The sequence below is a fragment of the Nycticebus coucang genome, chromosome 16 (assembly GCF_027406575.1).
Source record: "Nycticebus coucang isolate mNycCou1 chromosome 16, mNycCou1.pri, whole genome shotgun sequence".
Taxonomy (NCBI): Eukaryota; Metazoa; Chordata; class Mammalia; order Primates; family Lorisidae; genus Nycticebus; species Nycticebus coucang.
The window spans coordinates 59,952,670-59,967,707 of NC_069795.1; the positions used below are offsets into that span (position 1 = coordinate 59,952,670).

Consider the following 15,038-nt stretch of genomic DNA (forward strand, 5'->3'; position numbering starts at 1 on the left):
GACATTTCCAATAATACCACAATTTGTAACCTACACTATGAGACACATGTAAACTGAATTGTACCATATTTGTCACAGAAAAAAAGTGTAGTATTAGAAAAATAATATAAGAATATACCCTACAGAGGTGTCCAACCTACAGCCTGCAGGCTACATACTGATTTTATGAGGACAGTTTTGGTTATCTGTAGTGTCTGATATCACAAAAAGTATGTGAAGATCTTCCTTTCTTTTTTCTTTTTCTTTTTTTTTTTTTTTTTTGCTAATCAACTTTAGTGTTTGTATATTTACTGTGTGGCCCAAGACAACTCTTATTCTTCCAATGTATGACAGAAAAGTAAAAAGGTTGGACATCCTTGCTTTGCAGACGTCTTCCCTTTGAATTCCTTGTTTTCCAAATTTTCTGAGGTATATATTACTTTTGTAATGAGAAAACCATTTTCTTAAAAAATGAGGTTAGGCAATGAGAAAAACAGAAAAGTAAAACAATATTGACATTTTTGTGATATGGTCCTTATTTTTGTTTGTTTTCAGGACAGGAAAAATTTCATAAAATGTATAGGTCCAAAAAAAAAGAGTTAAATACATAAGGAGATGGTGAAAAATGCAAGGGAGAGTAGTAGTTTAGACAAGATCCTAGAAGAGACAGAGGTTTGGGGATGATAGACACAGAAAGTAAAATGCCTTGAAAAGGAAAAGAGACACATCTTCCTTTGAAAAGAGAAAAGTTTAAAAATGAATGAAACTATGAAGACAGTTTGAAGATGCATAAAGTACAAAGATAGTTTGAGAAAAAGTTAGGAAATTTCATAATAGGTATGTTCACCATCCTTAATTAAGAGGTAAGCAACAATGTCTCCTCACAGTAAAAGAAGGCTCATATAAATATACAAGCTCGGCAAAGCAAAAATTAGATAAATGTGATGCAGAGTCAACTTGATGAATAAAGGATTACTGAAGAACTATGAGGCACCAACTACAAAGGCACCTAGTTTTAATAAGACAAACCAATATGTTCATATGATATTCTCCAGACTCACTTTTCAGTCTGGAAACAGGAGCAGAACTGAAATTAAAAAATAAATTGGCTCTCTCTATTAATGAACATATTTTATGAAATTTTCCATGTCCTAAAAACAAACATAATTTGCTGCCTCATTTGTTCCAGGTCTTTCCTCAAATGACACATTTCCGTATTTTAAAACCACAATTCTCATCTGCAATCTCAACACTCCATATTCACTTTCCTATTTTATTTTTTCTACATAACATTTATAACTTTCAACATGCCATTTATTTTACCTATTTATGTCTAATTGTTTCTTATCCATTAGTAAGTAATCTCCACAAGGACAAAATTTTTGTCTGTTTTGTTCACTTTTGTATCCTTAGCATTAAACTAGTGCCTTGCACCCAAAAGATGCTCAATAATTCTGTTACAAAGCCATGTTTGTCATATAAATCAATTTGAGGTAACCTCCCCAGTGCGAGGTAACCTCATTCTCTGGGGATACAATGGGAAAATATGGCACTTTCATTAACTTTTCTTTATTAACTTTTCCCTTAACTGACTGAATCCTCATATTCCTAACTTTCATGTTTTCCCAGGAGAAAAATTGTAAGTGCTATTCTATCTTTCAACTAAGAACTTTTATTTACATTTTCAATATTTTTTCTCATTACGTAGAAAAAAGAATTTTATATAAAGCCATAATATTTAAAATTTACAAGACTGTTTGTACACTGTCAACAAATTGACCATAGAAAACCTCACGGGAGAACGAAGAAAACTGAAGACACTACAGTCAAATATTTGATAGAGTTAACATCGAATTAGATTTGGCCACATAAATAATAATAACTAAGGACAACATAGTACTTTGTAATGGACCCCAAACAGCACCTTACTACTATTGAAAAGCTCCAGCAGAGGTAAAGAGCAACAATGAGATTCCTAGTTATGAACTGCCGAACTGGGGAAGACTTATCCCATATAATCACCGGCAGCGCATCACTGGCAGCCCTGGAAAAACGGCCAGACTTCCCCATTCCGCGGCATTCCTGGTAAGAGAGACTCTACCTGGTACCACACAGAGGAGCAGACCTCGGTTTGCATATCCTTAGAAGTGCACGCTCCCAAAACCAGAGGAAGGTGCAGAACCAAGCACTCCCACTTCCTCCTTTTCCTCAAACCCACCAATAAGAGAAGCCAGTGAGAGTTAGATACGGGAAGTGTGTGTGGAGAAAAGTCTTCCTAAGGAACCTAAAGGAGCCAAAAATAAAGATTCCTACACATGGAGGTCCTGAGCCTTCCCCCTGGGAACACCAATCTGCCTTTCCAGAAAATAATTGGAGGAAGAAAATACCCTTTCTCTGGGCTTTGAGACCCCAGCATGCAGGTACTGTGGAAGCCTCCAGTTTCCACTCTAGGCAGTATTTCAGAGTGAAAGGTGAAAGAAGGGTTTGCACCTGCTTCTCAGGGGAGGGTAGGGACCTAGATGTCTATCTAATTCTAATTCATATCTTACATTAATTTATATTTTAAACCAATTCTTTTGTTTTTAATTCTCATCTTACCTATTCCTCTACATAATTGTTACCTCTAAGATTAGAGCCTTTACATGGTTTTACAAATCAATAGGATTAAAACTTTTATCTCTGCTTACTTTTAAGATTAATCTTCCACTGCCTTATTGTTTTTATATTCTCTCCAATTTTTTTTATTATTCTTATCTATTGTGGTCCACACTCCAATTCTTATTGTCTTGTGTAAATCACTACTTTTTTAATTCCTTCCTTTAATTGTGCTGAAAATTTGAGGAGAAGAGAAGAACACATTTGTTCAAACAGTATGTTTATCTGACAGGTTTCAGTGAATTTTAAAATGTCTCTACTGTAGCAAGTATACTAGATCAGACAGTTAAGTTCATGAATTCATCCTAGAAAAAGTGCTGCATAACTCATTGCTGAATATCACTACACTCACCTCAAGGTACTCCCCTTGGGGATCTATGCACCAACCTCCGTGCCTAGTTCACCCTTCAAAGCAATTTTGGGAACTCTTTCTGGAATGGCTATCAGAGATGTCCATTGTACAAGGTCTGACAATTAAGTTGTTGAACTCATCCTAAAAAAAGTGCTACATATCTCATTGCTCTCTATCTCTAATAGTCCTCAGATGGCCAAGGGGAATACATCAAAGGTGATCAAAGTGATATTCAGCAGTGAGGTTCATAGCACTTTTTCTCATATGAGTTTGCAGACTTAATTGTCCAACCTCATAAAGAGGCACACCAAGAAATAAAGGATTTGTTTTCTGCCCTGAAACTCTTAAGAATTAAATTAAACTTTGAGATAATAGTTCAGGAATATCCTCAAAGTAGGACAAATGAATGGTATAGACAAGAAATAATATGGCTGAGAAGGACGTAAAATTGATTGATATGTGACCTTGATGTTGAAGAAGCAATAGGACCTAAAAATTTACAAAGAATTAACTATGTCTTTACAAAGAAAAACTATGTGCTCAAAGATTATACCAAGTGGTGATGGAATAAGAACTTCAAAATCTAACACGTTTTACACTGATGATGTAAGTCCAGCAGTGATCTATTCCTAAAGTTTCTTGTTCTCCCCATCAGCATACATAATTCCCCAAATACTATAATTTATTCACTTCGTATTGAAGTATAATTTTTTCATACAGTCAGCATCTGAAATTATAATAATTTTACCTAGTTTCTGTTTCTGCTTAGTATTCATCTCTAAAATATTTTGTTAAAATTTGTCTAGCCTTATAGTCTTTTAAGTTTTTTCCTTTAATCTGAATAATAAAAAAAAGTAATATAATTGTTATACTTCTCAAGGGCTTCTTCTAATTCTTCCAAAGTTCCAATAAAATCACATATGTATATTGAATTCTTATCTGGTGTTTATTTATAGATATATTTCTCTAGAGCAGTGGTTCTCAACCTTCCTAATGCCGTGACCCTTTAATACAGTTCCTCATGTACTTGAAGTAGCAACGAAAATAATTTTATGGTTGCTGGTCACCACAACATGAGGAACTAACTGTATTAAAGGTTCAAGGCATTAGGAAGGTGGAGAACCACTGCTCTAGACCAAGAAAGGGATATTAGGGGTGGGTTGAGTCAAGATGGCCAACTAGAAGCAGCTTTCACCAGAGGCTTCTGTCCAGAGGGAAGATGTTGGGCTAAAGTGGACTCTGATAAGCCAAAGGTGGGAAGTTGAGCACAGAAGGAAGAAAGTGAGGTGTACACCATCCCTGCTGAGACAAGCTGTGAGACCAAGAAAGAGAAAGAAAAACAACAAAGATCAGGTACAGAGTGACTAGTCTGAAGGCTCCCATTACCAAGAGGATGGGAGACCCCCTCCCCCAAATGGGAGGTCCATGGTGGGCTTTCCTCAAGCAAGCAAGGAACAAACGACAATTCATCTCACCCCACAGGAGTGAGCCACTCAATCCCAGTCCTCCTACACCAGAGAGATCCGACCTCTAAGCCCAGGCCACATCCTGACTGACACAAAAGTGAACAAATATTATCTCCACAGTCCTGAGCACACAGCTCACCTTTCTCCTATCCTGGTTGCCTAAAGGACTGCCCCCTGCAGAGGCCAGAGTGTGTGGCAAGTTTCCTGAGAAACTGGGGCATTGTGTAGGCCACTGAGCTACAGCACAAAAACAGTGGCACCACAATTCTAACTTTGGTAGAGAGAGGAATGAAATTTTCTGATTCCCTTTCCCACTATTTCCCACTAGAAAAGACCCTTCTCCAGCTCACCGGGAACTCTCATTCAGCTCACCCACCTGGTGACCCTCTGAACTCTTTTGTGTGGATGTTGCTTGTACTGTAGAACTCTCCCTCAGAGCTATCCACCTGGAAATGCTCTGAACTTGAGAGGTAGAGTTATTGCAGCAGTGAGGGGTAGATTCAGTGGGTCTGTCTGCGGATTCTCCTCTTCCAGCTAATGCTGGTGGGGGGCTTGGGCTGCAGGTGTTTAAATCTTTGCCCAGCTTAGATTCCAGCATAATACCATGACTCCTTAAGATGGGGTAGAGGGCAGGCTGACATCAAGACAGAGTCAGGTTGAGCTATCTCACCAAGCCAGAGTCTCTGGCTATAGCCCGAAAGGGACCTTTGTGAGGCTGTAAAGGAAAAGCCACAATTACAAGCCCCAGTTCATTGGAGAGGGGGGTGGTTAGCTCCAGTTTTGGGGGCTTCCCAATCCAGTCTCCCCTCCCACTAGTTTTCTGCCAAATAGGTCAATACAGTGTTTCCTATTTCCTAAGGGTCCCCAATAAGATTATTTCTCAACAATTATTCAGAGACAACCTATCATTTCAACTAAAAAATATATATGTATATAATGTATAAAAATTATTTACATACATATATATTTCATATATACATATAAAGTTGAAAATATTCATGCTGAGGAACCAGCAGAAGGACTCTGGCAACACAAAAATCAGAACAATCAACTCCCCCAAGAGCTTACAAAGGAGCTAAAACAAAAAATACCATACATAGAGAAATTGCTAAAATGTTACAAATAGAATTCAGAACATGGATGGCAAATAAGATAATTGGAATGGAAGAAAAGATCGAAATAGAAATCCAAAAAATAGTTCGAAAGTTGTCTTAAGAAATCAATGAATTCAAAGACAAAAGTCACCAAGAATATGAACATAATGAAGAAAGATATAGCAGAGCTTCAAACAAGGCAATTGAGGAACTTCAAAACAGTGGAGATCCTCAGTAATAGCATTGAATAGAGAAGAAAGAATTTCACAAACTGAAGATAAGACCTTTGAAATATCTCAGGCATTCAAAGGGGCAAAAAAAAAACAAAACACCAGAGTATTTCCGGAAAGAGTTATGGGATCATTGAAAGAAGCAAACATCTGAATTACAGGGATTCCTGAAAAAGAATAAGATGGCCCTCAAGGCATAGATGTTCCATTCCAAGAAATTATGGTGGAGAATTTCCCAAGAATTGTGAAAGACACAGAAATTCAGATAGTAGATAGTTTCAGAACCCCAGCACAACTCAGTTGAAACAAAGGAGCTCTCAGACACATTATGTAAGACTTTGCCAAAATTAATATGAAGGGAAAAAATCCTACAAGCAGCCACACACAAGAAAAGTCTTACCTACAAAGATAAAAATATTAGGATGACTGTATATCTTTCAGCAGAAACTTTTCAAGCCAGAAGAAGATGGTCATTGATGTTTAACCTTCTTAAACAAAACAATTTTCAGCCCAGGAACCTGTATCCCACTAAACTATTTTTTCATTTGTGATGGGGAAATAATACAGTTTACTGATATACAAATGTTGAGGAAATCTGCCATAACTAAACCACCTTCACAGGAAGTACTCAGACCCACTATTCATAATGACCAGCACAATGGTCCATCAACAAAGTACACTCATCCAGAAATTAAATAACAAGCCTAGCTTCCACAATGGTGAAAGGGATAAAAATATGCTCTAAACTGCTGAAAAATAAGATGACCAAAACTCCACCACACCTATCAATTCTCTCAATAAATGTGATTGGCTTGAATTCTCCTCCTAAGAGGCACAGGCTAGCTAACTGGATACAAAAGCTCAGGCCAGATATCTATTATCTCCAAGAAAAACACATAATCCCAAAGGATAGAACTAGACTTAGGGTGAAGGGATTGAAAAACAATAATCCAGGCAAATGGAAATCAGAAAAAGCAGGGTTACAATCTTACTTGAATATATAATTAGATTAAAACCAATAAAAAATAGGGAAAGACAGGATGGACCCTACATCCTTATCAAGGGAAACACACAACATGAAGAGAATTTAATAATTAATATTTACCTTCTCTACCTGAATGCTCCTCCATTTTTAAAACAAAACTTAATTGATCTGAACAATACAATATCTTACTGCACTATAATTGCTGGAGATTTCAGTATCTTTTGACAGTACTAGACAGATCCTCCAAGCAGAAACTGAACAGAGAAAGAATGGACTTAAACATGACCCTAGAACAAATGGACTTAACAAGCATATATCGAACATTTCATTCGATTAAAACTGAATACACATTCTTCTCATTAGCCCACAGATCATCCTCCAAAATTGATCATATCTTAGGACACAAGTCTAATCTCAACAAATTAGAAAGAATAGAAATTATTCCTTGTATCTTCTTGGACCATCCTGGAATAAAAGTTGAATTCAACAGCAACAGAAATCTTCATACTCAAGTAAAGTCATGGAAACAAAAGAATCTTATGCTAAATGACAGCTGGGTCAAAGATGACATTAAGAAAGAAATTGTTAGATTTCTGGAACAAAATGATAATAAAGCCACAAACTATCAAAACCTCTGGGGTGCTGCAAAGGCATGCTTAAGTGGGAAATTTATAGTATTAAATGCTTTCATGAAGAAAACAAAAAGAAAGCAAGTCAACAACCTAATGGGCCATCTCTAGCAGCCAGAAAAGAAAGAGCAATCTAGCTTCAAATCCAACAGAAGAAAAGAAATAACTAAAATTAGTGTAAAATTAAATAAATTGAAAACAAAAGAATCACTCAAAAAAACGAATGGTGGTATATGTACACCATGAAATATTATGGAGCCTTAAAGAAAGAAAGAAAAAAAAAAAGAAAGATGGAGACTTCACCTCTTTCATGTTTACATGGATGGAGCTGGAACATCTTCTTCTTAGTAAAGTATCTCAAGAATGGAAGAAAAAGTATCCAATGTACTCAGCCCTACTATGAAACTAATTTATAGCTTTCATATGAAAGTTATAACCCAATTATAATCTAAGAATATGGGGAAAGGGGAAAGGAGAGGGAAGGGAGGGGGGGAAGATGGGTGGAGGGAGGATAATTGGTGAGACCACACCTACAGTGTATCTTACAAGGGTACATGTGAAACTTACTAAATGTAGAATATAAATGTCTTAACACAATAAGTAAGAAAATGCCAGAAAGGCTATGTTAACCAGTTTGATGCAAACATTTCAAATTATATATAAAACCAGCACATTGTACACCATGATTGCATTAATGTACACAGCTATGATTTAATAAAAAAAAAAAATCAGTGAAACAAAAAGTTGGTTCTTTGAAAAGATTAATAAAATTAATAAAGCATTAGACAGACTAACCAGAAACAAAAAAGTAAGATCTCTAATAACTTCAATTATAAATGGTAAAGGAGAAATAATAGATACCACAGAAATACAGAAGATCCTCAATGATCACTACAAAATATTCTATTCCTAGAAATAAGAAAATGTAGACGAAATGGACCAATAACTGAAAGCACGCCATATTTCTGAATTCAACCAGAAGGAATTAGAAATTTTGAATGGATCTATATCAAGCACTGAAATATCATCAACTATACAAAATCTCCCAAAAAAGAAAATCCCTGGATCAGATACTTGCACACTATAATTCTACCAAACATTCAAAAAGGAACTAGCTCTTACAATGCATAATCCATTCCAAAACCTAGAGAGGTCAGGAATCCTCCTCAACATGTACTATGAAGCAAATATCAATCTGATCCTCAAACTGGGAAATGACCCAAGAAAAAAAGAAAATAAAAACCAATATCATTAATGAATATTGATGAAAAAATATTTATTAAGATCTTAGAAAGCAGAATACAGTGACACATTAAAAAGTTATACACCATTATCAAGTGGGTTTTGTCCAGGGGTGCAAGTTTGGTTCAACACATGTAAATCCATAAATATAATTCACCACATAAATGAGATAAAAAATAAGACCATATGATTCTCCCAATTGATGCAGAAAAGACTTTTAACAATATCTAGCATCCTTTCTTCATAAGAATGCTTAAGACAATAGGCTTAGATAGGAGATTTCTTAAACTGATAGAGGCCATCTACTACAAACCTACAGCCAATATCACAGTGAATAAGATAAAACCGAACTCATTTCTACTCTGATCTAGAACTAGACAAGGATGTCCACTGTTACCATTGCTATATCTGAAATTTCTAGCCATTGCTTTAAGGCAAAAGAAGGAGGTCATGCATATCCAAATGGGGATAGAGGAGTCTCACTCTTTGTGAGTAACATGATCTTAGGGCTGGAAAACCCCAGGGACTTAACTACAGAGTGATCAAGAAACATAGCAGCATCTCAATACCCACATGAGCCTTTATACAGTACAAATCAATAGCCTTTATATATACCAACAACCGTCAAGCTGAGAATAAAATCAAAGATTCTATTTCTTTTACAATAGCTCCAAAGAAAATGAAATACCTGGGAATATATCTAACAAAGGACATGAAACATCTCTATGAAAAAAACTATGAAACCCTCAGAGAAGAAATAGCAGAAGACATTAACAAATGAAAGAACATACCATCCTCATGGCTGGGAAGACTAACATTCTTAAAATGTCCATACTACCCAAATCAATCTATAGATTTAATGCAATCCCCAACAAATCACCAATGTCATACTTTGAAAGACTTGAAAAAATAATACTTCATTTTATATGGAATCAGGAAACAAGCAAAAAGCCTATGTAATTCTTAGAAATAAAAGCAAATCTGGAGGCATCACGTTACCAAGCTTCAGGTTATATTACAAGTCTATAGTGATAATACTGGCACAAAAATAGAGGCATAGACCTATGGAATAGAATAGATAATATGGAGATGAACCCAGCTACATATCACCATTGGCTCTTTGATATGCCAAACAAGAGCATGCACTGGATAAAAGAATCCCAATTTAATAAATGGTGCTAGAAGAACTGGTTAGTCACATGTAGAAGACTGAAACTGGACCCACATTTGTCACCACTGACAAAAATTGTTAAGGGTAATACTCAATATGATGAGATTTTCAATTATGAATATTTATGCACCCAACCAGAATGCACCTCAATTTGTATGAGAAACTCTAACAGACAGGAGCAACTTGATTTCCTCAAGCTCCATAATAGTTGGAGATTTCAATACTCCTTTGGCAGTGTTGCATAGATCCTCCAATAAGAAGCTGAACAAAGAAATTTTAGATTTAAACCTAACCATACAATATTTGGATTTAACAGACATCTACAGAACATTTCATCCCAACAAAACTGAATACACATACTTCTCATCAGCCCAGGGAACATACTCCAAAATCGATCACATCTTAGGTCACAAGTCTAACCTCAGTAAATTTAAAAAAATAGAAATTATTCCTTGCATCCTTTCAGACCACCATGGAATAAAAGTTGAACTCAGTAACAACAGGAACCTGCATACTCACACAAAAACATGGAAGTTAAATAACCTTATGCTGAATGATAGCTGGGTCAGAGATGAGATCAAGAAGGAAATTGCCAAATTTTTGGAACAAAACAACAATGAAGACATGAATTATCAGCACCTCTGGGAAGGCAGTCCTAAGAGGGAAATTTATAACACTGCAAGCCTTCCTCAAGAGAACAGAAAGAGAGGAAATTAACAACTTAAAGGCACATCTTAAGCAACTGGAAAAGGAAGAACATTCTAACCCAAAACCCAGTAGAAGAAAAGAAATAACAAAAATTAGAGCAGAATTAAATGAAATTGAAAACAAAAGAATTATTCACAGATCAATAAATCAAAAAGTTGGTTTTTTAAAAAGGTCAACAAAATAGATAAACCTTTAGCTAACCTAACCAGGAAAAAAAGAGTAAAATCTCTAATTTCATCAATCAGAAATGACAAAGACAAAATAACAACAGACTCCTCAGAAATTCAAAAAATCCTTAATGAATATTATAAGAAAATTTACTCTGAGAAATATGAAAATCTGATGGAAATTAACCAATACTCGGAAGCATGTCACCTTCCAAGACTTAGCCAGAATCAAGTGGAAATGTTGAACAGGCCAATATCAAGTTCTGAAATAGCATCAACCATACAAAATCTCCCTAAAAAGAAAAGTCCGGGACAGATGACTTAACGTCAGAATTCTACCAAACCTTTAAAGAGGAACTAGTACCAATATTACTCAACCTGTTCCAAAATGTAGAAAAAGAAGGAAGACTACCCAACACATTCTATGAAGCAAACATCACCCTGATCCCCAAACCAGGAAAAGACCCAACAAGAAAAGAAAATTATAGACCAATATCACTAATGAATATAGATGCAAAAATATTCAACAAGATCCTAACAAACAGAATCCAGCAACACATCAAACAAATTATGCATCATGACCAAGTCTGTTTTATCCCAGGTTCTCAAGCCTGGTTTAATATATGTAAATCTGTAAGTATAATTCAGCACATAAACAAATTAAAAAACAAAGACCACATGATTCTCTCAATTGATGCAGAAAAAGCTTTTGACAATATCCAGCATCCCTTCATGATCAGAACACTTAAGAAAATTGGTATAGAAGGGACATTTCTTAAACTGATAGAGGCCATCTACAGCTAACCCACAGCCAATATCGTATTGAACGGAGTTAAACTGAAATTATTTCCACTCATATCAGGAACCCGACAAGCCTGCCCATTGTCTCCATTGCTCTTTAACATTGTAATGGAAGTTTTAGCCATCCCAATTGGGAAGAAAAGGAGATCAAAGGTATCCATATAGGGTCAGAAGAGATCAAACTTTCGCTCTTCGCAGATGATATGATTGTATATCTGGAAAACACCAGGAATTCTACTACAAAACTCATAGAAGTGATCAAGGAATACAGCAGTGTCTCAGGTTACAAAATCAACATTAACAAATCCATAGCCTTTATATATACCAATAATAGTCAAGCTGAAAAAACAGTTAAGGACTCTTCCATTCACAGTAGTGCCAAAGAAGATGAAATATTTGGGAGTTTATGTAACACAGGATGTGACGGATATCTATAAAGAGAACTATGAAACTCTAAGAAAAGAAATAGCTGAAAATGTTAAATAGCTGAAAACATACCATGCTCATGGCTGGGAAGAATGAACATTGTTAAAATGTCCATACTACCCAAAGCAATATACAATTTTAATGCAATCCCTATTAAAGTTCCACTGTCATACTTTAAAGATCTTGAAAAAACAATACTTCATTTTATATGAAATCAGAAAAAAACTTGAATAGCCAAGACATTACTTAGAAATAAAAACAAAGCAGGAGGAATCATGCTACCAGACCTCAGACTATACTATAAATCAATAGTGATCAAAACAGCATGGTACTGGCACAAAAACAGACAAGTAGATGTCTGGAACAGAATAGAGAACCAAGAGATGAATCCAGCTACTTACCGTTATTTGATCTCTGACAAGCCAATTAAAAACATTCAGTGGGGAAAAGATTTCCTAACAAATAGTGTTGGGTGAACTGGCTGGCAACCTGTAGAAGACTGAAACGGGACCCACACCTTTCACCATTAACTAAGATAGACTGTCACTGGATTAAAGATTTAAACTTAAGACATGAAACTATAAAAACACTAGAAGGGAGTGCAGGGAAAACCCTTGAAGAAATCCGTCTGGGTGAGTATTTTATGAGGAGGACCCTCCCCCCCCCGCCCCGGGCAATTGAAGCAGCTTCAAAAATACACTACTGGGACTCGATCAAACTAAAAAGCTTCTGCACAGCCAAGAACATAGTAAGTAAAGCAAGCAGACAGCCCTCAGAATGGGAGAAGGTATTTGCAGGTTATGTCTCTGACAAAGGTTTAAGAACCAGAATCCACAGAGAACTCAAACGTATAAGAAAGAAAAGAACAAGTGATCCCATCGCAGGCTGGGCAAGGGACTTGAAGAGAAACTTCTCTGAAGAAGACAGGCACACGGCCTACAGACATATGAAAAAATGCTCATCATCTTTAATCATCAGAGAAATGCAAATCAAAACTACCGTGAGATACCATCTAACTCCAGTAAGATTAGCCCATATCACAAAATCCGAAGACCAGAGATGTTGGTGTGGATGTGGAGAAAAGGAAACACTTCTACACTGCTGGTGGGAATGCAAAGTAATACATTCCTTTTGGAAAGATGTTTGGAGAACACTTAGAGATCTAAAAATAGATCTGCCATTCAATCCTATAATTCCTCTACTAGGTATATACCCAGAAGACCAAAAATCACATTATAACAAAGATATTTGTACCAGAATGTTTATTGCAGCCCAATTCACAATTGCTAAGTCATGGAAAAAGCCCAAGTGCCCATCGATCCACGAATGGATTAATAAATTGTGGTATATGTACACCATAGAATATTATGCAGCCTTAAAGAAAGATTGAGACTTTACCTCTTTCATGTTTACATGGATGGAGCTGGAACATATTCTTCTTAGTAAAGTATCTCAAGAATGGAAGAAAAAGTATCCAGTGTACTCAGCCCTACTATGAAACTAATTTATGGCTTTTATATGAAAGCTATAACCGAGTTACAACCTAAGAATACAGGGAAGGAGGAAAGGGAGGAGATGCAGGGGGGAGGATGGGCAGAGGAAGGGTGATTGGTGGGATTACACCTGTGGTGCATCTTACAAGGGTACATGTGAAACTTAGTAAATGTAGAATATAATTGTCTTAACACAATAACTAAGAAAATGCCAGGAAGGCTATGTTAACCAGTGTGATGAAAATGTGTCAGACTGTTTATAAAACCAGTGTATGGTGCCCCATGATCACATTAATGTACACAGCTATGATTTAATATTAATAAAAAAAATGATTCTTGCTAGATAAAAGATGTAAATTTAAGACATTAAACAATAAAAATTCTAGAAGAGAGTGTGGGGAAATGCTTGAAAATATTGGCCTAGGAAAAGATTTTATGAGGAAGACCCCCACTGGCAATTGCTGCAACACCAAAAAAAAAAATAATAATAATAATTTGGATTTGATCAAGTTAAAAAGCTTCTACATGGCTAAGGATACCACAACCAAACAATACAGTCTTCAGAATGTAGAAGACTTTTGCATGTTATAAATCTGAAAAAGGCCTGATAACTAGAATCTACAGATAACTCAAATTAACCAACAAGAAAGGAGCAAACAATCCCATTTCTAAGGGGACAAGAAACTTGAACAGAAACTTCTCTGAAGATGACAGACAAATGACCAACAAACACATGAAAAAATGTTCATCATCTTTAATCATCAGAGAAATTCAAATCAAAACCACTCTGAGATATCACCTAACTCCAATAAGATTAGCACACATCACAAAATCCTCAAACTGCAGATGCTGGTGTGTATGTGGAGAGAAAGGAACACTTCTAAACTACTGGTTGGATTATAAACTAATACAAACGTTATGTAAAGAAGTATGGAGGATTCTCAAAGAACTAGAAGTTGACCTTCCATTTGATTCCACAATTTCATTACAAGGTATTTACCCAGAAGAACAAAAATCATGTTACCAAAAGGCATTTGTACCAAAATGTTTATTGTAGCTCTATTTATAATTGCTAAGTAGTGGAAGCAACCATGAATGGATCAACAAACTGTGGCATATTTGTACCATGGAGTACTATTCAGCCATAAGAAAAGACGGAGACTTTACATCTTTTATGTTTACCTGTAGTAGAAACACATTCTTCTTAGAAAAGTACCTCAACAATGGAAAAAAAGTCCATGTACTCAATACTAATATGAAACCAATATATAAACAATTATATGCCCATATGAACAATAAAATAAAAATATAGTCTAGCAAGGGAGAGTGGGAGGAGGGAGAGGGACAGGGGAGAAGGAGGAAGGTGATTGGCAGGACCTCACCTAACGTGCATAAGGGGAGGGTGTTCAGCACATCCCCTGGGTAAAGGACTCTTCTACAACTTGAACTTGACCTTGGAAGTGAGAACAATGTATCCTAAAAATTGTACCCTTGTATTAATTTTAAAAATAAATAGCAAAATTAAAAACAATTAAAAATAAAAAAGAAAGAACGGGATATTTGCAGCTATATTCGAGGATGCAAAAGAGCCAAAAGATTCTATTGTTTGATTTTACAAACTAAAAACATGAGTAAATCCT

At 35.8% G+C, this 15,038-nt stretch overlaps 1 protein-coding gene across 10 annotated transcripts in view; it reads right to left on the reverse strand.

Moving 5' to 3' along the window:
- The window catches only part of LOC128567619 (uncharacterized), a 170,028-nt gene that overhangs the window by 80,028 nt on the left and 74,962 nt on the right, over positions 1-15,038 (reverse strand). The window lies entirely within an intron of this gene.